Below are 27,186 nucleotides of genomic sequence, written 5' to 3'. Positions count from 1 at the left end.
ACCCTACATGGTTATATGAAATATTAATTGCACACTGTTAGTTAGATAAATGAAGAGTCTGTCAAAATGATAGCTTATTTCCTTCCTTGTGTCATAATATTTTAAATGAGAGCATTCTGAGTTCTAGGGTACATGATATTTTGGAATTTGTTTATTGATCCTTGCTTTCTTGAGTCATTAACTACACAGCTCACAGTTGGAAAAGACATTTCTAACTGAGACTACTAGGTTTGTCCTCTTGCCAATTCCAGCTAGAATTCATTTACTTGTTAAGGGCTCCAGTTAAAAATCATGCTTTCAAAGATAAGAAAACATATTTTGTGTTTTGAGTGCAACTAAGCTACAGGTAGAAAGCAGTGAAGCTTGTAGGAAGGCCAATTAGAGTTAATTGTCTGACTGACCTGCCCTGTTATAAGATGTCCAGAAAGACTTCTAGAAGGTAGAATTTAAATTCTGTCCTTGTGTCAGATATGCAAAGTTAACAATCTTAGGACTTGTGCACAGTTAAAGATTGTATCAAAGACGTTATCTACACATAAAAATGGTAGCTCAGGATAGTTTCTGGAACATTGTATAGGTTCAGCCATAGTATAACATCAAATTAATTATGTCTTATCACTCCAGAATTTGGTAAGCCTGTCCCAGATGCTATCAGCCCTTCCCTGGTTTCAGTCAGATAATTAACTTATGAATGTATTTGGCTGTCCATTCACTCTGCCTGGGGTAAAACCACATATTAAAATTGAAACCAGAACTTTCAGGATACGTTGTATTTTAACTTGTATTCTTGTTGCTCATTTGAATGTATCATTACCAAGTCACCCCTCATGGTTTCCGTCTTACCAAGTATTCTTATTTCTGGCTCTTCTGATTTTTCTGAAGAGATAAGCAAACAAAATACAAAAATTGATAGATTGGACCTTATGAAATTTTAAAATTCTGCCCATCTTAAGACACCATTAGGAAAATTTTTTTAATGGGCAAAAAACTTGGACACTTCAAAGGAAGATGTAAGAATGGCCAAATAGCACATGAAAGGAGTTTCTACATCATTAGATACCAGGGAACTGTACATTTAAAACATAGGAATGGCGAAAATCAGGAGGACTGACAATACTAATTGTCTGGAAAGATTGTGGAGAAACCAGAACTCACTTTGCTGGTGGGGGTATACAATGGCAAAAGTCCTTTGAAAAAAAATGCTGGCAGTTCCTTATAAATGTAAAGCATACACTTGCTGTATGATGTAACAAGTCTAGTCCTAGGTATTTACCCAAGAGAAATGAAAATATACATCTACAAAAAGACTTGTACACCTATGTTCATAGCAGGTTTATTCATAGTATCAAAAACTAGCAACAATCCGAATGGTCATCATTGAGGGAATGGAGAAACAAAACAGATAGTATTCCACTCAACTCAGTGGTATCCTGCAGAAAGGGGCAGGACAGATGGCAAAGCTGATTGGAATATAGGGATAAAAAGCACAGTGTTCTACTTTATATTCATACAGTAGAACACTATTCAGCAGTAGAGAAGAGCAAACTACTGATACATGTAACAGCACGGATGGATCTCAAACATCATGGTACACACGAAGAAGCCAGACGCAAAACAGTACTTCCTATGTGGTTCATTTAAACGAAGTTCAAAAATAGGCAACATTTGCCTATTGTGGGAATAGAGGAGATTTGACTGGAAAGAGACACAAGCAGCATTTCTGAGATTTTGGGAATATTCTGTTGTATTCTGAGTGATAGTTTTACAAGTATATACAGATATGTAACTTCTAATACAACATGAACACTTAAGATCGGTACATTGTGATATACAGGCTGAGCAGCCCTAATCTGAAAACCCCAAATCCTCCAAGATTGGAAATTTTTTGCATGCCAACACGATGCCACAAGTTGAAAATTCCACACCTGACCTCGTGTGACAGGTCATAGTCAAAGGCAGGTCCACAACATGTAGTCTGTTCACTGTGCCTCAGGAAGAAAATGACCTTCAGGCTATATACAGTATATATGAAATGTAAATAGATTCCATGTTTTGGTCGGGGTCCCATCCCCAAGATATGTCTTTATGCATATGCAAATATTCCAAATTCCAGAACCCAAATTCAAAAACACTCCCATTCCCAAGCATTTCAAATAAAGGATACTCAACCTGTATGTTAATTATGCCTAAAATACCCTAAATTAAGAAAAAACGTACCCCAAATATTGGGAATTCCCAGTTTCTAACTCTAATATGTCCTAGATAAAATGCTTCTTCAATTTAATCACAGTCTTAAATGTATGATTCCTAATCCTATCCATAATCATAGTTTTTTTATTAGAATTTAATCCCTTGTCTCAAAGTCAGGGCTGTTCATTCAGAATATTTTATTACTATAGAAATAGAGAGGGATAAATTTTGCTTGTATTTCATTTATTTATTTTCTTAAAGAATCAGTCTTTTTTCCCGCATTAAGTTACATTTGCCTGTTGTACTCTCTTCCTCTTCAACCTAGGACCTTGTAGGTAGGCTTGGATAAGGTTTGAAAATTACTTGTGATAAAGGGATTTCAAAGGCAGTATTTGTGAATGAAACATTTGTACAGTAGCACTGGTACTTTTCAATATAATAATCATATGCAGTAATTTGTTCATACTATTTATTGAGTCCTGGCAGAATGCTTGAAAACTTGTAAAAGCTTGCGTCTTGGCCCTTCCTTACATGTTGAAATGAAAGCACACATGTTCATATGTTAAAGTATCGCCAGGCATCCCCAATTTGCTCACATGCCTGCCTTAAGTTATTTCATGTGCTTTCAGTGGCCAATAGTTAAATTGCTGTGTTCCTTTTGTGAGTGTGTATGTCTAAATGCTGGTAATCAACCGAGTCCCTGGAAAATTGATAAATGTGCTCATTAAGGAGAGTTCTTGCTCTTGGCTCTGTTTCACAAGTCACCCCAGCTAGTGTTTCTGGATGAAGCTGGCAAGAAACACCGCAGTGATACATCTGGCTTTATACTCCTTTTCAAGGACTAAAACCTCCTTTTTTAGTATGTTAAACATGCATTGTAGGGATATTGCAATTACAAAGAAGTAAGCTATTTGCCAATTACATTATTTACACAAGAAAAACCAAGGGCTGCTGCTGTGTGGTGAGATTTTTAATTTTTTATGCACTGCCATTTGCTCCTCCTCTTGTTCTCTTGAGCATCTGAGATTACACAAGTGCCTATTCATTTGTGAGGCAGAGCCATCTATGCAGACTCTGAAGTCCACCGGCTGGCCACTGGCATAGATCTCAACAAAGCTGACTATGTGAGAGATGCATTCAGCATGGTTTATCATTAGAATGTCGAAGGTAGCATACACCTGTTCCTGCTTTCAGGATGAAAAATGAATTGCCAATTATATAGACATGTTCAGACAGACGCTTCATATGGTAGAAGCTTGCTTGGCCTGCTTTATGCTGGGCCCCCAACTATGAAGCCATCAGTTCTGAAAAAGAGGTGTGTTGGCAAGGAGGAGAAGAGAGAGGGGTATCAATCCTTGATCTGTTACCATGGTTTGTGCTTGTGCAAGCTGTGGGCAGGAGGTCAGTGCCTCACACCTTTGTTTCCCAAGCAGAGCCCTTGAACAAGATGAAGTGATCAAAGCTGGGTGCCAGCGCATTATCACAGTCTCATTACTTTGCAAGCTGCATGCCCAGATGATGCTGTTTTCTGCATCAGGCTTCGCTGATTTACATTCGTAACACCTCCATTATAGCTCATTCGATACTGCTCACAATCAACCAGTTCTTGTCTTTTCCTGATAGTGTTTCTCCAATACAAAAGACGCTAGCGTAATGAAGAAAATTAGTATTGCTGGTATAGAATTCGTCTTTAAGACATCCTGGTTAATTGACAAGAAGTGGGAACCAAATGCTTTGTCATGACTTAAATCATTTGTGGTTTTGGTTTGGTTAGTTGGGTGTTGGTTTGGGAGTGTTTTTGAAGTCTTTGAACTTGAGTTGTTGGATATTGCCAGAAGACCTATTTTGACTCCTGTCTTGCGAGTTCTTTTCTGTTAGTGAATTCTGACACCCTGTCCTTATTTGTTTGGTTTCTTCCCCTAGTGAGCTCAATGGCATATATTTATTTGTTAAAAGTATTAACACAACAATTTTGCTTTGAAGAACTTACCATCCCAGTATTAACACATCCATTCACCAAGGGTCTGTTTGATGTTCCATGTTCTACGGGCCCTGAAAATACAAACATATCAGTTTGAGTCCCTGCCCTCAGAGGGCTTGTACTCATTGGGATCATTAGCTCTACTGCAGAAGTATCAAAACTTGGTGCAGGAATTATTACTAAAAGATTTGTTCATGAAAAATTTTGAGTATCTTATACATTCCATATGGTTGTTATAAATTGGGAATATAAAAAGTGACCAAAACATGTTAAATGCTAACATGAAAGTACAAACCATAAAATACAGTAGAACTAGGAGGGGAATCCCAGGGGAATCTGGATTGCATGAAGAGGTAACTGGCATAAGCTGGATCTTCTCATCTTGAGATTTTCTTAAGGTAAGAAGAGGGAGAATGGCCTTGCTATGAAGAGGGCCTTGAATAGTGGAAATGGTTGAAACAGTGTGGGGGAGGTCTAATGGAATATGAGACCACAAAGGAAGACTGGAGTCAGACTTGAAGGACTTGAAATGCCATATTTTAAAAGGCACAGTTAATAGGGCATAAAGATTCAACCAAGTGTTCTACCTACTTGGTGGCCAGGCGTGGTGGCTCACACCTGTAATCCCAGCACTTTGGGAGGCCGAGGCAGGCAGATCACAAGGTCAGGAGATCGAGACCATCCTGGCTAACATGGTGAAACCCTGTCTCTACTAGAAATACAAAAAATTAGCCTGGCGTGGTGGCGGGCACCTGTAGTCCCAGCTACTCGGGAGGCTGAGGCAGGAGAATGGCGTGAACCCAGGAGGTGGAGCTTGCAGTGAGCCGAGATCGTGCCACTGCACTCCAGCCTGGGAGACAGAGCGAGACTCCATCTCAAAAAAAAAAAAAAAGAGTTCTACTACTTGGGAATATTTTTTTCTTTCACCTATCCCTAGTCCCCATAATTGTCACCACTAGGATTATGCCTTTTGAGTTGGTCATTGTTTCTGGAAGTCTTCTATCAAATAATACAATATAATATTGCGTGCATAGATGTTGTATACATTTATTATATAATAATTAGAGTTTACTGCACCAAATTAATGACTACCACTCTTAATATACTAACGTCCACTCAAAAATAACCACATATTAGCTTGCCATATTGATTGATAGCAAAGTTCAGGGGCTTGAAAGGATGGGACATAGGAAAGACTAGTTCTGATTAAAAAGGTGGGGAGGAGAGAGTTGAGGAAAGATTGGATTCATAGGATGCTGCCTGAGAAAGTCCTAGGGCATTAGGCAAAAAAAGAGCCTCATCTTTTCATACCAACTGAAATGGTATACGATTAGCTTTCATTACTCCTAGCTATGATATCTTTGAATGGTGTCCTAAGAATTCACATGGTACCAGGTTCTTTGTGTCATTGCAAAGAATGTGTGAGAGACAAATGTTTGTGGTTTATTCAGATGTGTTTTATCTGGATGTCTAATTTTTAATTTATGTCTATAATTCTGATTGAATGTGCCCAAAATAGATAAAATTAGCTCACTTACTAGGTAAATTTTCTATTGCTAGTCCACTTGATTATGAAATGAACCTTTTAAAGTATTCTCTCTCCTTCCCATTGAATTTTATGAATAACTTTTCTCTTTTGATATCCTTCCTGGAGACTTACTGTAGTGAAAAGGATATGAAATTAATAAATAATACAGGTGGCCCCCCTTATCTGCAATTTTGCTTTTTGCAGAGTACAATAAGATACTGAAAGACTACATTCACATAACTTTTATTCTAGTGTATTGTTGTATTTTGTTATTCTTGTTGTTAGTCTGTTACTGTGCCTAATTTATAAATTAAGCTTTATCATAGAGGTATTTGTAGGAAAAAACATACTTTATCTACAGTTAAGTACTACTCATGGTTTCAGGCATCCACTAGATATCTTAGAATGTATCCCCCATGGATAAAGGGGAACTAATGTATTAGATTTTTTTCTCTTTTAATTTATCAAGGAAGTATTTTTTTTTCTTGTAACAAGGGAAATGTAATTTTACTCCTCTTTTCTTTTCCAGATCAACCTTTTAAAAGTAAAGCATGTGAAGTTGTAGTTTGATATTTAGCCTTTCACATTTATCTCTATGAATAGATATGTTAATAAACATAGATTTTGTTTTGTTTTCACAGAATGTAAGACTATACCATATGTATTTTAACTTATATTTATTATGGATACATCCCCCTGGGTCAACACATAAATTCAACGCCTTCTTTTAAATCCAACTCATTCTTCTAAATAGCTGCATCATGCCTCATAGGATTGGTCTGTAGTCCTCTACTGAAAGTTTCTTTCAAGTGATTGGTTTTTTTTTTTTTTGGTTGGGGGCGCGGTGGGGACGGACAGTGCAGAAGAAGGCTGCAGCGAAACAAACTCATACCTAAACCCTAAGGAACTGGTACTTTTATGTCCGTAACATGGATGGGGTTTGAATTGTGACCATTCCTTCCAACTGTATAGCATTAAGCTACTTAACTCTTGAGCTTCTTTTTGCTGATATAGGACATGTACATATAATACCTCATGGGTTGTTAATAAGGGTTAATGAAATGTGGGTAAAATTCTGGGCATATAGTAGGTACTCAACTCTATACAGGTCAGTTTCTTTTAGGGATCTAGTAGTTAAGAGTCAGGGCCCAGGTTATTTAACCTTAGAAGTTGTATCACAATATGAATCAAAAATTGGCCTCCCAAGACACTTTTTTTTAAATTTAAAAAAAAGGAAATCATGTTTTGTGAAAATTGTAGGCTTTTTTGAGTTGTATAATTTAAAAATACTGCATTTTGGCACAACCTTTGCAGCTTTTGCTGCTAGTTTGTAATTCCCTAGAGGCGAATTGAAAAGATTAGTGGCAGAACTTTTTCCATTAACTCTGAGAAAAACTACAGAGCAAAAAATTGTCCTTTGGCAGAAATGTCAATCCATACCTCTTTTGAACATTTGGAAAGTGAAGCGCTGAGAAGCTGATATAATAGGAGAATTGAAAACCAAAATGTATACACATCTTCACCTTTTCTAACAGACGACAAGACAAATGAAAAATACATCCTCAGAACTTGATGATGCAAAGAAAATAGGATCGTTGCTCCAGAAAATGCATTAGGCTGGGATCTTTAAAAGATTTGAGTACTAAGCTTTTGGCCACGTTCTTCAGAAGGGCTGATCCATTCTTATTAATGATACATCTATTTGTACTTAATGTCATAAAATTCTACGTTTATATGCTACAGTATCTAGGAAGTAGACTTAAGAAAGAGCAAATGTTTAATATACTACAGGTTTTGCTGTAGCATCTACCAGAAAATATGCTTATTTTCTCTCGTCTGTGGTTCTTGGTCTTCCTGATTTCTTTTTAAGTTTATTAGGACTTCTCTTCATTTTTCCACGCCATAATGTCAATATAGGTACAATGAAATAATAAGTATCCACATGTTAAAATGTGACCTATTCTAGCAAGTTACTTCTCATTTTCCACCCCACCCAAACCCCACACTGTCTTAGATTTTTATATCTGTGAAATGGTGATAATAACAGAGCTGTTATATTGGAATTAAATGAGGTCCATTTATGTTTTTAGCACATCCTAAGCAGTGAATAGTGAGCTATTAATAATTACTATAGTCATCAATAGTTGAATTTTCTGTTGGGTGAATTTTGTGTTTTTTTAATTGATGCTCATCATATGATCTAATATATATTTCCCTAGAGGATAATCCTTGAATGCAATAAAATTGCAATTGAGAGTATACCAGGCCTCTTAAAAGCATGTGTTTAAAGGTAAATGCTTTCTGTCAAATCATTAACCAACAGTTAGCAGCACTACTCAAAATAATAATTATGTTTTAATATGCTACATGAGAACTACATAATTTGGTTAGAAATACATATGCAATGGTGTGCTCAGACAAAATGCAGCCATTGTTAGTTCATGATATAGTTCTCACCTAAAACCTTGTCATAGTTTTAGAATATTTTTCTTCACTTGAGATTCTAGACAATGATAGGTTGGTAGTCTATACTGAACAAACAATATTCTTCCTAACGTGTTCTGTAGTCACTTGCTCAGCATTTGGGCCATGTATATATTTTTTTTCCAGAAGTAAAAAGGACAGTGTGGCTAAGTGTCTAGATTAGTTCCCAAAAGCCCGTTTAACCCCTGCAGTTCAGAAAAGAAGACTAGACGTTAGGGGCAATTAAAAAAAAAAAAAAATACTAGCACATTTTCCCATGTGTGTGCATACATGTGTGTTTAAACTACATTCTGGATTGAAAAGCCTGGGCTAACTCAATCACAGGTGCAGCCTTGTTTCTATGAAAAGAGATAGATTCCTGTAGAGAGTGAGAAAGGGATGTGGAAGCCATAGCAAAGAGAAGCCTCCTTCTCTCCCAGTCCCTCCTGTTGTTTTCAAACATTTTTTGTTAGCAGTTAGTGGAATCCTAATACCCACAACTGATAATATGCTATCTTAATACTATTACTCTAGTTTATAAGCTTACTTACAACCTTTGCTCATTATGAAGAGAACAATGAAGCTTATTTTTATGAATACAACATTTAAAAATTAGGGGCCAAGGATGATGGCTGCAGTCCTATGTCAGTCCCAACAGCCAAAGTTATGTGTTTGGTTGAGTGTTATGACGATCCTGATTTGCGGTGATAAGTAGTGGCAAATAATAACTTTTTTTTTAACAGCTTGCCTTGCAACCACAAGATGCTCATCCATCAATCTGATCCAAATGATTAAAAGCAAAATAAGTTTCCACTTCAAAGTTAAATAATCAACGTTATCTAATAAATCATAATACAGAAGTTGGGACAAACAGCCAAAACTTTAAATATTAAACCACAATATGAAAATAACCTTAGATACCTCCTGGGCTGATCTTCTGCCATCTTTTCTCATGTACTTCAGTGTTCATTCACTAAAGGGAGGGGGTGCCTTCTGCACCCGGCTTCAGCCCAGCTCACACTGCCCCCACAGCACAGCCATAGCACACCTCACCTTCACCACCTTCCTCCCGATAAACTCAGCCTTTTGTTAGGACCTGTCTCATGTGTTAATTCCTCTGCTTTCTCTGTAAAGTCTTTCTAGACACCTCCCTTCCTACTAAAAAGCCATAATTAATTAATTAATTAATTGTTCCCTGTGTGTTTATGTAACTCCAGCCCTTATGACAATGTAAGTGACATCAGTGTTGCCTGTGCCCTGTCTCCCTTCTCATTTAAGGCACAAGCTGTATCTGAGCCAGCTTGATGGTAGCACGCCTCTCTCTAACAGGTGCTCAATTAGTATCAATATTTCCATCTACTAAATTGAACTCTTATAAAATGTCCATGCTTCTTAACTTAGACTCCTGCAGTTCAGAATGGAAGACTAGAGGTTGGGGCAACAAAAAAAGCAAAAAGAAAAAAAAAAGTGCGTTTTCTCGTGTGTGTGCATTTAAACTACATTCTGGATTTAAAAGACTAGGCTAACTCACTCACAGGTGCAAATAAGAATGTTTTTACTCTGGAAGGGATCTAATATAGCTCTGAATTTACACTAGAGGAAACTGTTGTCTTAAAAACTAAGAATTATAGACTTGGGATTTTGAAGGGCCCATTGCCAAGGTCTAGTTAACAGCATGTGAATCTCATTCTTAGTTGAACTGAAACCTTCTTGAGGGCAGGGATTGTATTTTATCCTCTTTATCGATCTCCGCAAGCACCGGGCATATATACTGTGCTTGGGAAATACATATTTAAATAAATGCATTCAGCAAATTAGGTGCCTGTGGCTATGTTGACATCTCTGTGTCTGGCTTAAAGGTTTGATTTATCTGGCTGTTAATGGTCTTCATTACAGGCTGTTAATACAGGGCTGATTTTTGTTGGACATTAGCTAATTGCTAGAGTTCATCTCTAGTACATGCCAGATAGAAGCTGGGCTTTTCTCTTGATGGTATCAATAGGGTAATTAGGACTATAGCAAAATTCAAAACATGATAGAGTATTTATTACATTAAGACGTCATTAATTGGGAATTCCTTCAGTTCAGATTTCTATAGAGTGTGAATTTTTGTCAAGGGAAAGTTATTGATATTAAAAATTTGTTGACTTTTGCTATTTTTAAGGACTTTTTTTTTGCTTCTGTTCATGTAGACAGATTTATATATTTTCTAGTTTGAAATTTCAACTTGAAAACACAGCATCTTCAAGTCAGGTAACTGTCTATCAAGAATACCAATTAAATACTTCATAACAAGTTTTCTTCTTATAAAAGCCTACCCACCCACTTTCCCCCATGAGGTTTCTATTGTCTGTTATACCAGTCTATGTTAAACTTAATTATCGGCATTTTCTGAGCAAAGCACTGATGGAACTAAGGCATAGAGGAGAAAATTCCTGTGTACTTTAAGGATAAGAGAACCATTCCTTTTTCTGGCTCAATTAAAACTGGACCGATTGTCAAGTCCCATTAACCTAGTGGGTCACTACCTTGCATGCATTAGTGGCAGCCCCACTGTAATGTGGAGCAGTCTTGCCACGTCGTGGACACATTTATGAAGATTGATAACAGCTAAGGTTCAGTGTTAACTTTTATTGTCAGGCAGGCTGTACAAGAAACTGTCTGGTATTGGCTTTTGCTTTGATTTATGAAAAGGTTGCCACATGAAGAAGATATCACATAAAACAGCACTGCTGGCAGCAGCATTATTTGATGCAATTGTAACCATAGCAAATAATAACTAATGCTAATTAGGTTCAGCATCATCTCTTGCTACTTTCCATAGTTTGGATGGGGTGGGCCCTCATAGCAATATAATACACTCCCAAAGGAATGGGTGACTCACTTGCTTTTGCCTGGGTTAGCACATATTTCTCCAAAGCTTTCCTTTTTTCTTTCTTTCTTTCTTTTTTTTTTTTTGAGACAGGGTCTCACTCTGTCACTCAGGCTTTAGTACAGTGGCATGATCATAGCTCACTGCAGCCTTGACCTCCTGGGTCAAGTGATCCTCCTGTCTCAGCCTCCTGAGTAGCTGGGACTACAGGTGCAGTACCTAGCAGTGTGATGCTGGTTCTTTAAGAGAGAACCATTAAGAAATTGACTTCATGTTCAGTTATCCCAAGGTGTCAGTGATCGAGTAATTACCTATTGGCTTTGCCTCAGGGGAGACATGTGTGCACAGTCTCCCCCATGAACCCCAGAGGTGGCAGGAGTCTGAAATTCTGACTCCTGAATATCTGCAATAGCTCCAAGTAGTGGCAGGTGGCTCTTCTGGAAAGTGGCAGCTAGAGCTTCTTTCTCAATTGGACCTTTTGTCCCTAAGGAGAATAGTCATCACTTTGCCTCATTTTTTTTTTAATCTCAATGCACTTTGATATAATGGAGTATCTTTTATGCTATAAAAACTTTCCTTCCCTTTGAAATCTTTGGTCTCACTAGTCCCAGTTGCATCTTAATATTCAAGGAAGGCAGCTGTGTTTTCCTTTAAGCAAATGTAATTGTTGGAGGAAGGCATCTCTGTTTATCCCATGGACAAATACGTTACGGGTAATGCCAAAAAAAAAAAAAAAAAAGAAAGAAAGAAAGAAAGCTTGGAACCCCAGGAAAATTACATGAATCTTTTCAACTCTTCATAAAGCGGATGAGTGCTGCCCTTTTCTTTGGAGCTGACAGCTGTGGAGGCTACGGACCAGCACATGTACAGAGAAATCGCCATTTTCTTTTAGTTCCCAGGTAAAGACAGAGAAGACAGAGATGCCCTTTGTGTCTCTTGTCTGTTTTTCAGGTAGCCACATTTGTCATAGTTGAACCTACTTCCATTTTGATATTCCAGGGGTTTTTTTCAGGCTTTTGTATGCCATTTATTGAATTCTGGCAAGATTTGGCCGTTCTTGGATCTTCTTTATCTAGGGAAATCCTTTGTGCAAATGTGGGAGGCAATCCTCTCAAGCAATAGAATGAAAAAATACCGGTAGAAGCATGCATTAGTTATCACTGAGAGCAGAATATGGCCCTGGCCCAAGCAGGTTGCATCTAATAGCCTCTTGTTGCCTGGAAGGCTTCTGGTTCCTGGAATGGCTTGGAGTGATCAGGCAAGCCCCTGCCATAAAGGAGGAGGCACAGCAGCAGCTGGGGAGAATCACATTTGGCCCACAATGGCAGTAAGATGGTGCCTGGGAAGCCCTGCTCTCGGATTTGGGGGGAGCCAAATTATGAAGCTTGGATGTGAGATGGTGTCATTAAGGGCTTTCTGGAGAGATCGTGCAATTAACTATGAAGCCAAATGAGCCAGTGTGTTAATATATGGGGAAGGTACTCCTAAAATGCTCATGAAGGCAATCTAGTGACTGTCATAAAACTTTCTTTTAAACAGATACTTTTTGAAAGGGTAAATGCTAAATCTGAACCTCAAATCAGCTTTAAAAACAGACATAGCTAAGATCAAGGCTCAAACATTAATAGAGGCCAACTCTTTTACTCCAGAAAGTGAAGAAAGAGACTGCTAAGCCCAGATGATTTTTTTTCCTGGCTTTGCTTCCCTTTTAGAGGGTGTGGATTGAGCTAGAAAGGGGCATTATCTGATCTCTATTATTTTCAGAAACTGTGGATTTTGTATGGCAAGGTGCTTATTGGAAGAGAGCCAGGCTTCTCGTGAATTTCAACCTGACAAAATGCCCAGCCTGAACTACATGACCATAAGAAAGTGCCGAACCAAGAAAGTCCAACCCAATGCTAAAGATAGAACACTAGGGAAAAGTTTAGTGCAAGGAAACGCAAATAAATTTTGTTTCAGGCACCAACTCCAATTGATCGTGGTGGCTCCCTGCAGTATTTCGTTGAAAAGGATTCGGAGGCTATGACAGACTCAGCCTGAAAGAATGTCAAGATTGATTAGTGATGTCTGTCACTGGCTTAAGCATTGAACGAGTTGGCATTTTTCCTTTGTATTTGCTACTCCTGCTTTAGAAGCATATATAAAAATTTGTTCACCCCTTGATTGACAGTGCCTAAACCAGAAATAGGAAGGATCTGGCTGGGGAAGGGGAGAGAAAGGAAGAAGAGAGAGAAGGAAAAAAGAAGGACAAAAGCCTAAAGGACTGTATAATGCAATTTTCATATCTTTTCTCTGTTCTCTTTTCACCTTTTTTCCTACCAGCAGGTTTGGTGAAATGAAGTATCACAAAACAGGACTCTTTATTTTGTTACCTCTTGTCCCAATATGGCTCCTAGTAGGAGAACTCGTTACTTCTCCCTCATTTCAGGCAACCTGAGCACCAGTGAAACTGTGACTGGCATTTGCAGGGACCTAAAAGGTAATCAGAGTAAGAACAACTGGTAAAATGTCCTTTATGTGCAGTCATTCCTGCCATTTCCTTTGTAATGAATAAGAGAATATATTAACATTCCATTTTGCTTAGCATTTGTAATATATGCAAACATATTAACCTTTGGTACATTTTTGAAATAGTCTCCTGGGCAAAGGGCTTAGTTTATAAGCAGGGAAATAAGACTTCAGTCAGATGGCCTCACTCCTAAATACTGGAAGAAGGAAATGCTCCATCTGTTAAACGGTTCTTTCAGTCTAAATGTTGGCACTTATAACCAATATTGGAGATCTAAAAGTGGCTGGATTTGATGGTGTCTGATAAAAATTAATATTATAATTGATTTGCCATCACATTGAAATGCCTTGATAAAAAGCTCTCATTGCTTTATTTCATTATACAGTATGTGGTTGTGATAAAAATTATCTCATTACGCTATTCAATTTAGATAACAAAACCAGTTATTCAGACCTTAAACTAAAGTTATCATCCTGAGCAGTACTTAAGTCTTTCTCTGTCAGGGTCTTCGGTCCTAGCTCAAACTGGAGTTGCTGGCCATAATCCTCCTATTTGACAGTTGACATTGATTAAATTAGGCCAACAAGTCTAAAATTTCGGTTTCATGGTCTGCTGTATAGCCACAGCCATTACATACCTCTAGTACCATGATATGATATATGATATGATATATGATCTGATTTGACAAAACTCCAGACTTTACAGGCTTTTCACATAATCATTTAGTAATGTGTAATTAACTTCCGAATGGTAATCAATCAACACATACTGTGATTTTATGATGTGTAAGGCTTCTGGTTCTCACTCATCCTTCACAAAGGCCAGTCACTCAGGCACAGGGTAGACCTTTAATTTTATCTGGGTTTTCTTTGCATTCAGCCATGGTGCATTTATAGAAAGGAGAATCCTCCTAGTCCATCTTCTTCCCCATTCCTGCTTATGAGTTGGCTACAAGGCCATTACAGGCAGTGCTGTCATTACCTGTCCATTTAAGACCATTTGAAAATGAAATCATCATTAGCACTTTCACATTTCTCCCTATTATTTCTAAATGTCCTTTGGTGGTTAAAGCTTTTGGGAGTATGGGGTAGGGGAAGGGACAGACCTCACAGCATGAATAAACTGAAATGTTACCCAACATTTTAATAACACCAGCATGTCTAGGCCTCCTCCAGAAGACCGCCAGCGTGGCATCACAAAATAACATTTATGACCTTAAAGATACAGAAAACTCATGAAAAGAGGCTGAAAACCAGTTTCTGGCCTGTTTGAATACTGGTTTAACAGTAATAGAACTTTTAACTGTGTGGGTTTATTATTCTTGAAATGTCCAACTTGTTTTAGGCAAGATTTTGCTACTATTAAGGCAAATTAAAGCAGTTTGCCATCAATTCTGTTGAGTTCCCCTCACTGCTTAGTCACAAGTAGCAGCCCTGCCACCAGCAGTGGGCAAATCTATGCCAAGTGTAATTACTTCAAATACAATTCCATTTATTCATAGGGTGGACTGTTGCTCCCCGTGAGCACGTACTTGGGGAAAGAAAAGATATGTAGGTTTATGTTCATTATGTACCCCATGCTGGAGGTGTGATTTTTAACATGAGTACAGCTTTTTAATCCCGTCATCAAAAACACATGCAGCAGCCCTCCTCTTTTTCCACCACCTGAACACCTTGTGGGCACCTTCAAGCTTCATGAGCAGTTACCAACTCTCAGATGTATCATATTCTAAAACTTGGTTTTTAAGTTGGCTGTTTGAAAATAGCAGCTCATTTTTCTTTGGAAAGAAGATGATAACTAATGGTTAGGTTCCCAGAATAACCTGCAGAAATATATGAACAATAAATGTGTATTAATAATAACAGCTACCATTTATTTCAGGCCTACTCAGTGCCAGACATTGTGTGGAGAGCTTAAACGTTACCTTACTAATCTTCACAACAATGTTAAACAGTAGGAACTGAGGAAAAAGTTGCATCTTAGAGAGATCAAGAAACTTGCCCAAGCTTCCATTGCAAGTAAGAAGTAGACCCCAGTTTTGGATATGCATATTTTAGATGCTAGATCCTGTGTTTTTAACCATCACAGTAAATGGCTAAAACATAAGTATTGACTGTATTCTAGAACTTAAGTATTTATTGGGAAATTGGTTCTTGATTCCAGTTGGGATGTTAAGAACATGTGTAGTTTGGCCACTCTTCCTCACAGGTCTGCCTTGTTCCCCCACATATATACTGGCTAATACAGTGCTGATGAGAAGTGGAGAAGGTACCCCAGTGGCTTCTCAGGGGGAAAGGTTTGAACAGCTGATGGTGTTTGGCAGATGTGACAAGCACTGGGAATACTGCCCTGTTGGAGCTTCTGGTCTAGTGGGAGAAATAACTGATCATCCAAATAACTTGACAATGGCAATTGTGAAAAGTGCTGTCAAATGCTATGAGAGCATGTCCCATGGGAATCGACTGTGAGGCATTGGAGACAACCTCTTAAAGCTGATATAAAGACTAAAATAGTAGGCATTAGGGGAAGGGCAGCAGGGCCAATGCATGGTAAGACCCTGAGGAAGGAGCTGAACTCCTTTGGGGTTCTGAAGGGAAACCTATTGTGGGAAAGTGTCGTCAAGAGAGGTGGAGGCAGGGGTTACATCTTGTAGGACCTAGTAGGTCATAATCACTATTTTGGATGTATCCCAAGAGAGGTAGGAAATCTTAAAGAGTTAGGGTTGTAACCTAGAAGTTGTGAGACCAGATTTGTGGTTTAAAAGGGGCACTCTGGTTGTTGTTGTTTTGATAATGAATTGTGGTAGAGATGAGGGTAAGAGACCAAAAATGGAAACAGAGGGACTACATGGGAGGCTGTTGAAATAGTCCAGGCAAGTGGTTATGGTGGCTCGGACTAGGATAATGAAAATGGAAATACAAAGTGGTCCATTCCAGGCCAGGTGCGGTGGCTCATACCTGTAATCCCAGCACTTTGGGAGGCCGAGGTGGGTAGATCACTTGAGGTCAAGAGTTTGAGACCAGCATGGCCAACATGGTGAAACCCCATCTCTACTGAAAATACAAAAATTAGCTGGGCTTGGTGGCGGACACCTGTAATCCCAGCTACTGGAGAGGGTGAGGCAGGAGAATCAGCTTGAACTTAGGAGGCAGAGGTTGCAGTGAGCTGAGATTGCACCACTGCATTCCAGCCTGGGCTACAGCAAGACTCCATCTCAAAAAAAAAAAAAAGAAAAAGAAAAGAAAAGAAGAAAAGGAAGTGGTCAATTCTAGATCTATTAGAATTTAGACAAGACTACGTGACAGAATGGATATTGAGAATGGAAGGGGGAAAGGGGGAGGTATCAAGTACAACTCCCTGATCTTGGAGGGTCTGTTTACTGAGATGGGGAAGAAAAAAAATAAATTGGAGGTAGAGGAGGGAATTAGTTCAGTTTTAAACATGTGGTACCTGTAATGCCTTCCATGTAAATAGCAGTAGTCAAGTCACCTATAAGAGGGCTGGGCTAGAGATACAAATTAGATAGCGACCAGCACACAGATGGTATTTAAAGCTATGAGAACGGTTGAGGTATCTGTGGAGAGAGGGGAGAGAGAAGAGCAAAGAGACCTCCAGGACCATCACTCCAAGGAACTCCAACATTGAGGGATCAGTTAGAAGACAATGAGCCAGAGAGCCAGGAGGAAAAACAGGAGAGTGTAGTATTATGGAAGCCAAGAAACTCTTTTCAAGAAAGGGGCAATTTACTGGAACAAGTCTGCTGATCGGGTCCTATAAGATGTCTACTAAAAATCATTGGATTTGACCACTTAGAGGCCTCTGATTTTAGCAGGAGCAGTTCTATCCAACAGTTGAATGAAAGCCACTTTGGCATGGATAGAAAAGAATGGATGGAAGGTAAGGAAGTGGAGGCAGAAATTGAAAGGGTATTTGCTAGAACTGTGCTTCCAACAGCATGGTAGCCACTAGCCACTTATGACTGTTTAAATGTATTAAAATTTAGTAAAATTTAACATGCATTTCCTTTGTTGCACTAGTCATATTTCAGGTGCTCACTTGCCACTGGTGGTGTGACCACCATGTTGGGACAGCGAGGATTTAGTACATTTCCATCACTGCAGAAAGCTCTGTTGGATAGCACTGTTCTAGAGAATGACAGAATGCGGTGGGAACCATCTCAGGAGAGAAAATCCCACTAGAAGGCAAGGGTGGGGGAAGGTAAGAATTGGATCCATGCATAGGGATTGCCTTTCTTTTGATGAGAGAGACATTCTTCCTCCAAAGTAACAATAGAAAAGGAGAAGATGGGTGCAGATCCAGATCTTAATGTTGGGAAGATGAGCGAGTTATCTTTTGGTTTATTTTTTTTCTCAATGAAACAACAGGCCAGCACATTAGCCAAGGGTGGAAAGGGAAAAGAACCAGGCAAGATGTTAGAGGAGGCTGGAGATGGCATGAATAATCCTAGTAATAGGGGGAGAGTGAGTTTACCAAAGAAGTGCCATAACATTGTGGCAGGATTTAGTGCCTGTGAATTTATAGTGATTCTAGTTTCCCTAGTTTTGTGATTTTTCTCCAGAAACACTCAACTGGAGAGTAGTATTAAGGGGTTTGGGCTGTGTGTAATGGCATATATTAATACTGCTGAATTGGAACCCTTAGGGAGATGTAAAACTAATGGAGCTCAGCATGGTGAATCCAATCCAGACATGAATTGAGAAATGCATTATTTGGTCCTACAGTAATATATCATTATCCCTTTACGTAGAAATCATTGAGATTCTACCTCTGAAATACTCATGTATGAGACTCATCATAATCATTTGGAGAATCTGTGTGGTAGATTGTTGTTTTCTATACTTCATAGTTGGTCTTGTTCATTTTAGTCTCAGCAGCGGACTAGAATGTTAAGCCAATTTGCTAAATCTTGCCTGTCTCTGTAAAATGCTTAAATCCATTTATGCAATACAAAGGGATATGTTGGAATTTAATGCCTTCTTATGGCATCAGTACTGAATACTTTATTTAATCAGAACAAAAAGAGAAACATGTTAGAATTTTCAAATTACAGAGTTACCATGTGGATGTTTCACAGAGGCACGTGCAGTTCAGTGCTTATACACCCGTATAAACTTCTCACATTTATTAGCTATAAAATACTTTGAAGGTGTATTTTCTTCTAGTCTTTATATTTAATTTATGGAGTATTAAGTAGGAAAATATTAGCAACTACTTGAATGCATGCTGCACTTATTTTCTAAGAATTAGTAAATAGTGTTATCATGTGTGATTAGTTGTGTTTAATGCTAGAGATGAGATATTACGAATTAGCAACTCACCTTCTAAGTTCTTTTCCTTACCAGTTACCTTAAACATATCCATTTCCCAAATAGAAAGAGACGATTTTCTCATTTCCAGGGACTTTCAGGAGATTAAAAGGTCAACATTTACGATGCTCTGATTTCAAGACTGCAAGGCACGATGTACAAAATTCGTATGTTGTTTGAGCACTTTTTTTAAAGCTTCTATGTTCAAACCTTTTGAAATGAATTTAGTTCCTATGGAAACTTATCGCTGCTGTAGATAGTGCCCTTATCCAAGAGAAGAAAATAAAATCAATTCAGAGAATGATTTTATAATTGTATAACATAGCTTGGGAATGGACATTAGGAATATGTGCAGTTGTGCTCTTCGGCTGTTATACTACTGGTTCATATTAGATTGTGTTTGAAAACAACCTTGCAAATGTCACCATCTGTCCTTCACTTTGAGGCCAGAATAGGTAATAGTGGTTTAACAAAAGTTTCAGTGGGTACTCTTTCTTGCAGCACCACAAGTAATACCTTGTGAGGAGGCAGGGGGTATGACAAGTATTTTGGAATTAAAATTAGCTTTGGTAGGTGGAGGAGAGGGAGAAGGAAGAATGCTGGTTGACTTCTAGGGAAGATTGGCATTTTGCAGGCTATTCATTCACTAGAATTCGTGTTGATGAACACAAAAAGGAGGCAGCTGAGGCAGACAGACTATTTGAAAGTTAAGTAATAGTAGTGTATGCTTGAAGTGATAACTTAGCCTATGGTAAGGATATGGGAAACTGAGGAAGGGTTAAAAGTGAAAGGCATTTTAAAACAGTATCTAACAATCTCAGTGACTTCTTGAAAATCAAGAATTAGCCGGGTGCTGTGGCTTATGCCACATCCTAGTACTTTGGGAGGCCAAGAAGCGTGGATCACTTGAGCCCAGAAGTTTGAGACCAGCCTGGACAACATGGCGAAACCCCATCTCAGCAAAAAAAAAAAAAAAAAAAAAATCACAAAAATTAGCCGAGTGTGGTGGTACGCGCCTGTAGTCCCAGCTACTCAGGAGGCTGAGGTGGGAGGATCACCTGAGCCCAGGAGGTCAAAGCTACAGTGAACCGTGATCACAGCACTGCACTCCAGCCTGGGTGATAGAGCGAGATCCTGTCTCAAGAAAAAAAAAAATTTTAAAAGGGAAAATAAATAACAACAAAACCAAAAATTGATGTATGATGATGAGCTAACAATATTGCTGTTGATGAAAAGTAGGAAGAAAATCTTGTTTGGATAAGAAAACAAATAATAAATTGACCATAACCAGTTGATACTTAGTGTAGAGTCTTAGAAGGAACCTAAGAGGATCATCAGATCTAGTCCCTGGCTTCAGATGGCTAAGATTACTGATTGTATATTTTATAGCAGAACTGAAGACTAAAGAAACCTAAGATCACACAGCTACTGACTGGTGAAGAGACTCGAAATCCATTTCAGTCACAAACAGAGTTGTAGGAGTACCCCTAAAGAAAGGAAAATACTTTCACAAGGAACTTAGAAGAGGAGTAGGGACATAGATCTGAGCTTTGGGAATTACTTATAAATAAAAGTGGAAAGCAGGTGGGGAGAGAGCAATTAAAAAGACAGAGAAGGGGCCAACTTACGATTTCATGAATAGAGAAAGCTTCCAGGCCTTCCAAATGCTCGTGTTAAACCTCACACCCAATGGCTTGCCCCATGACTTCAATAATGTGTTGGTTTCTCTGTCTCTTTTCTCACAAGGTTACTGAGATACTGAATCAGAAGGGTTTGTGCCAAACTTGTGCTGAAGGCTGATAATGTAGGGGGCATTATGAATTGTTTCCCAGCTTACATTTTGGTCTTTGTGTAGAGTTTGCATGTGGGATTTCATATCTGCCGTCTTTAAGTTTTCAATCTGTTTTCTATTTAGTGCCACAAAACGTGTGGAAATGGCATCACCATTAGGAATTGTGGTGCCCAGACATCTAGGGGGAAAAGCAAACTTTATTATAGCAGTTTCTCAGAGGATACAATATATATAAATAAAATGCTGTTGTATTTTTTTGAATGTTATTTCTTGATAAGCAATATATGCACATGATAGAAAATGTAAATATTATATGCAAAAGTCAATCTCCTTCATAACTCTTTGGCCACCTATCCAACTCCCCTCCTTGGAAGCAACTGCTATTTGCAATTGCGTATTTTTTCAGATATATTTTATAATCATTTCTCAGCCTTTTGGCTAAGATCAAGTGTAGATATTTATGTCAAGTATATATATATATATTTATGTGTGTGTTAGCATATACATGGTATATGATTTTAAATTAAACTTGTGAAATCATGAGCTCATGCAGAATAAGTAATCATTGCTGTCCAGCATCCATAAACTCTTATTTCATTTTCCATTACCCATTAACCATTCACTTTACTGCACGTCTGTTTTGGAGAGCAAGAAAGGACTTGGGCTGGAAGTACTGGACACTCAGTGTAAGTGTGAGGTGAAGCTCATCAGTAAATGTGTAAATATATTCCTGCCTTAGACATGTTTACCTTATATATAAAATTAAATGCTATAGTGGAAAGTACAGCCTGGGGGGCAGAGAGGAGCCTGGAGTATCCCTTGCCAGTGTTGAGCATCTCCCATCATGGGGTCCCCTACACCTGCTCAGGTACCAAGGCAGGGCCAGGCAGCGGGGCCTCCCCCAAGTTCATACTCCGTCTCTGCTGTTCTGTGTCCAGCTCCTTTAGGATAACCTTCTTCTCATGTACTGCTTTTTTCTCATGCGTGGGCTTACTCACCAGAATCCCACATCTTATAGGACCCGATCAGCACAGAATCCCTCTTGCTATCAGAGCACTGACCCAGCTGATGAGGTTTCCCACCCAGCAAACCATTTCCTTCCACTCCTCCCCATCTCACCAGCTTCATTTTGTAATATACTTCACTGTGGACATCCTTCTTAGGAAATTGAAGTGTTATTCCTTAACCACACCAGGTCTGCAAGGACCATGCCCTCCTTTCTGCCTGCCCTTCTTTGTCTTTCTTTCAAAGAATTGAAAACTCACCCTTTTCACACTACCTTCCCTAACTTCTAAGCACATTTTTACTGGTTCCTCTACTTGATGGGAAGGTCATGGTCTGCTTGCAGAATGTGTCCTTGATGAAAGCATTTTGGCTCTTTAATCTGTATGTAAATTTCCATGTGAATCTTTAAAAAAAAAAAAAGTCTGTTAGAGATGTCACTGCCTCCAGCTCTAGCCTTTTCTTCTCTCTTCTTTTGCTGCCTTTCCTTCATTTACTTGTCTGTCTAGAATGCCTTTCTATCCCATCTCTAACTGCCTAAGCCCTTTCCATTCTTGAAGACCCTAGTGAAATTCCATTATCTCATCTAAAACTTTTCCTAGTCATCTCCAGCCAGAGGTAATCCTTTCCTTTTGTATTTTACTGTTGCCAGATGTGTCCTTTTAAAGCAGTTCTTATGGGCTAGATAGGTCTGCCTGACTCAGTCTCTTTATCTTGTCCCACAGTGCCTAGTATCTCACAGGCACTCTAAAGGATATGGAGTCCTCATCCTGCCGCTTCCATTTCTTCTTCACTGCCCACTTTCTTCTTTACCAATTTCTACCTGGCTTCTGCCTCACGCACTCTGCTCAGATTCTTTCTCCAGCCTGCTATGGAGCACATTCCTTGGCCGTTTATCAGTCTTCCTCCTTTTTGACTGTCTGTCATGAAACTCTGGTCTCCCCAGCCTTGTGATGCTGTGTTACACCAGTTCTCTCCATGGTCAGTTCCTCTACTGCTCCATCTTCCCTCCCTGTCACCCCCAGGTCTGGACCGTTCCCCAAGCTTCTGCTGTCCTTCCTGCCCTTTGCCTCTATGCTCCCCACCACATCTTGCAGGGGATTTTGACACTGCAGCTGTAGCCCTGCCATCATGCTGAGCTCCAACTCCATGCTTTAGATCGTGGTGAGGAGGTGTCATTTCCACTTGAGCTTCCTGTCATTACTTGAGCATGTTTCTTTTTAAAATCCCCAAGGCCTAAGCCATCCTGTGATTCTCTCAGTCCTTCATCTTCTTCACTTCCATGTCCTCTCAGTTACCACATCATTCCATCCTTGCTTTCCAGTGCCTCCATTCTTGCTGGATCATTCTCTTCTTCAGCTTGTTTCATCTTTATAGCTGGGTGCTGCTCCACTGACCTCTCTGCCATGGAGTTCCACTTCCATCCATCTGATTTATTTTTGCATTGGAACTGCCTTCCCAAGATGGTACCTTTATAACTTCACCCTCTCATTTAGAAAGGCCAGTGGCTTGTCATCACCTGCAGGATAGACTCTAGGTGTGCTGTCTCTTCTTGGCAGACTGTCCATATCCCAGCCCCTCCCTTCTTAGCACTACCCAACTCTTCCAACCCTCTACTACAACCTGAGTCCCCTGAATATGCCAGACTTGACTGAGCCTGGACCTTGGCTCACCTAGATCCTCTCAAATGCCCTCTGACTCTTACAGTCCTGCCCTTCACTCTGTGGGCTTTTTAAAGTTCCATCTCCTCTCTTCCTTGGAACCCCCCCAGACTACCCCTTCCCCCACACCATCCACCCACAATAGAATGGTTATGCCCTCAGAACAGCTGTAGCGTATACTGCCTGTACTGTTTCCTTGACACTTCGGTTGCCTTGTGTTACTTGTGACCTTTATGAGTGTGTGTGTTTCTCCCCCAGTAAATAAGTTTCCTGGGGGAGTATTTAGTATTCTCTCCCCTCCCCTTTGTTCCTGCACATCTTTTACTCCCCCTTCCTAGTCTGTACACAGTGGCACAGCTCTGATGTCCACATGACATTCTTTCTTCCTTGCAGCACTGCATCCAAGGAAGTTTGGCAGCATGGCCTATTGGCCCCATTTTGGGATTTCCCTCTTCCAGTGGCAGTGCCTAAGCATTCCCCTCTTCAAGTAACCCATAGGGATGGAAAACAGACAAAAGGCTTGACTCTACCCCTCCTCCCACTGCTGCTCCCGCCGCTCTTCATTTTTAGCACTCTGACACTTAAAGGGCAAATCAGTATGGATAATTTTTTTTCTTCACTTGTCCCTAAAATAAATACATTTGCAATTCTTTCAGTTAAGGGAGACAGACACAGTCCTTCCAGTGTGTATCTGGCATTTGGATCTTGCTTTTAAAATGTAGTGGAAAAAAGTATATCACGTAAAGTAATGTAACACGCTCTCTCACCACAGACTTAAATTTTGGTCTTAACGTAGTTTTTTAGAATGTGTCACAGTCCTCATTGAGATATGTGACAGTTTTGAAATTTTTAAAATTAAACTGTTCTTGACTTCTCTTGGTATTAAAAGCACTCTCTTAAATTTGGTCACAGCAGGGAAGAGGTAGAGGTACTGGAATGTATTTTTATGCATGGACGACTCAAATGGAATTTCACCAAACTTCGCGCCACCCAAGTCACCCCTCAGCTGAGAAGGAGTATATAAAATTCATCCCAAAGGGCAATTCTTTGTGAAAAATTATGATCACCTAAAAATAGAAGCTCCACATGAATGTGTGTCCACTTATATTTCTGCACAGAACGCTGCTTGCATACTACCCAACAGCAAGAGTCTGTGATTGTAAGCTATTATAATAGATTGAGGAAAGTGATATAAGACGGTCCATGAAGTATGTATTTCTCCAAATAGGGAAGGATTATTTCTGGGAGGGTATGTTTGATGTTCCCTTACAGTTTTCTCGTTAAGTCTTAGGTTGATTGTTAGTATCCTTTGTCAGAAAAACCTTGTAGATTGCCAGGCCTGGTGCCCTGTCCCTTGGCTACATTGGGGACTCCCGTGTTGGCTATTTCCAGTTACCCATCTTCTAAACATGAGGTTTTTTGCAGGAAAAATGGGTGATAAAGGGAGTACCACCCCTTCAAGAACCTGAAATTAAAGTTATCTTCAAAGACAGATGTCATAGTTTGTTTTAGTTCCCAGCCTTGAATTCCCCATTTCTCTCCATCTTCCTTCCCAGTGGCTGGGCACAGCAACCCACCACTGGGTAGAGTGGATTCCTTCCCTTTCTCCTCTAGTTCCAATAGATTATTTTGCTTCCTAATATCTTTCTGCTTTCCTCAACTTACCCAGTTCCTCCTGTCTTCCTTCTGTTGTGGGAGTGACTGAGTAGATAAAAGAATAAATGAACCAACCAACCCTCATGTTTTTAATCCTAAGACCAATTTTGATGAACATTCCAAAGTAGCATCATGAGGGATTGGAAATAACTCACAAAGCCTTGGGGGTATCAGCATAAGTAGAATACATTATATAGATATTTAAGAAAATAGTTATTTAAGGAAAAATCTATGATTGATGCATTGTGTATGGCTCATGATGAACATATTTCTGTTATGTAATTAAACAGCTGTTTTACAAAGTCAGGAGAGAGTAAATGCCATGCCTTTATTTAATAATAGTAATAATAACAATGCTTTTCTTGACCCTGAAACCTAATTGAGATATTCAAATAAAAAGTTTGATCTGTGTTAAGATTACTTGGTCTCATTCACACATTGATATATCCTTTGGAGATTCAGATTTAACATTTTCATTCCAAAACCTGTGGATCTTTTGAAAGGACAAGAGAATAATCTTCAAATTTGCAATTCTTATAACCAAGGGCTACTTCTATGGAGTGTGATTTTATTCTATTCCCACTATGTGCGTGCTAGGAGGTAGTTCTGCCCAGAATACTTCATATAACTGCTGCTAAAAAACTGCATTGTTAACCCACTAGTGCTTGTTTTTATTACAGCATATATTATTTGACATTTATTAAGCAATAGCAATATTTCAAGCATTGTTAAGAAAGAAAGGGAGGGAGGGATGGCTTATAGCTCTCTAAATAAAGGCTCCCCACCCAGACGAAAGTGCAATTTGTTAGCTGTAGAATTTTGCTTGTTGAGAAGACTTTGTAGGCTTGAGAAAATAGTACATGGTTGTTCTAAGTTATATGTGATCTGGAAGTTTATTTGGGGTCCTTCCAGATTGAGTTCATGTTGCCATCAGTTATGTTGAGTCACCAAACTCTGTACAATTATTGCCTCTTAGTCCTGGTATCTTTTAAGTAAGAATTAAGTAAAAATTTTATCTCCCTTTTTAGAGATATGTAGTCCAAATATAAGTCAAGAACACCAAGATATGGTGGAAAGTAAAAATTAGCCAATGGCTTGTTTCTTCCACCTCATACCAAATGCCTGACTTCCCAAATCCTTCCACCTGTTAAACAACTAAACAAAACTGGGGACCCTCATTCTTTGGAGACCCAGCTTCCTAAGTTCAGACCCCTAATGAGGAATAGGAACCCTCCAGCTCTTCAGTTGTGCCGGGTGAGCCCATACAGTGGGATCCAGCTCAGGGTTTGGTGCAGTTGGCAAGATCCCAAGAGGGTTTTCTGCGAAGAGTAGAATGAGAGCTGTGTCTTGAGAAGAAACCAGGCAGCAGGGGAGTCCCATCATGTCAGGGTGTGTTACTTTCCCCTGAGCACCACAGAGAAGCCACCAACCCCTACCAGCTGTCACGTGGCCACATGTTGTTAAAGTCCTGCTCTCCTAGGTTTTTCCACCCTGCCTCCCATCATTTCCAAGGACCCAATATTATTGAATAAGAAAAACATATTGCAAAATTGAAAAGTTGTTTGCTCACCTTACATTTTGTTGTGTTTGTACCCATCTGTTTAGGGTGCATGAGGCCTATTGGCATAAGAACTGTGTATCTGTGTGTGTAGAGTACTGTGTTGCTCATTTTAGCAGGGATAGGTGGCCAGAGGTCCTCTCTTTTGGATTTTCCCGGGTTTAGGGCTTTTACTCAGGGTCCTAACACTGGAGTGGAAGGCTGGCAGTGCTTTCCCCTCCTGCCCTCCAGGTCGCATTCCCCCTGTGGATCCGACTATGGAATTGTGAACCTGACATCTTTTTCCAAGGTCAACAGTGGATTAAAATTAAAATGTTAAGTCTTAAAGTATTTTCAGATAGATACTATTCTTTCAGTCCTTGGGTTTACAGGATAGAATTTTATATGCTCTGTTTTCTAGCTAGCCAAAGCTAACCTTTTCTTTTAAAGCCCAAGCTGTAGCTATTTGATTAAGTAGTATGGCCCTCATTACAGGTCATAGTCTGCTGGCAGTGTGACTGGTTCGTTGAGCTAAGTGCTGAGCTAGGTGATGTCCAGGTCAGCATTCCTTTCTCTGGTAACAGTGGAGGCTGCTTGGCATTTTGTGTTGTGATGGTAGAAAACATAGTGGTTAACATTCATCATGTTAGTAATCAAAAAAAATTGCA

General features: G+C 39.4%; 1 protein-coding gene and 1 pseudogene across 3 annotated transcripts in view; both read left to right on the top strand.

The window, feature by feature from the left end:
- The window catches only part of CHCHD3 (coiled-coil-helix-coiled-coil-helix domain containing 3), a 298,843-nt gene that overhangs the window by 255,030 nt on the left and 16,627 nt on the right, over positions 1-27,186 (top strand). The window contains exons 8-9 of one of the 3 annotated variants that reach the window (XR_001116881.2): positions 13,360-13,513; positions 15,425-15,561. The exons of the other annotated variants lie outside the window; for them this stretch is intronic. The gene's annotated coding sequence lies outside the window, so the exon portion shown is untranslated. The remainder of the gene's footprint in view (positions 1-13,359; positions 13,514-15,424; positions 15,562-27,186) is intronic. 3 annotated transcript variants of the gene reach the window in all.
- Positions 21,081-21,211, top strand: LOC115838177 (annotated as a pseudogene).

This window comes from Nomascus leucogenys, chromosome 13 (genome assembly GCF_006542625.1).
Source record: "Nomascus leucogenys isolate Asia chromosome 13, Asia_NLE_v1, whole genome shotgun sequence".
In the NCBI taxonomy this organism is placed as follows: Eukaryota; Metazoa; Chordata; class Mammalia; order Primates; family Hylobatidae; genus Nomascus; species Nomascus leucogenys.
Note: the sequence above shows the minus strand (reverse complement) of the source record. Positions and strands in the feature narration are given on the sequence as shown.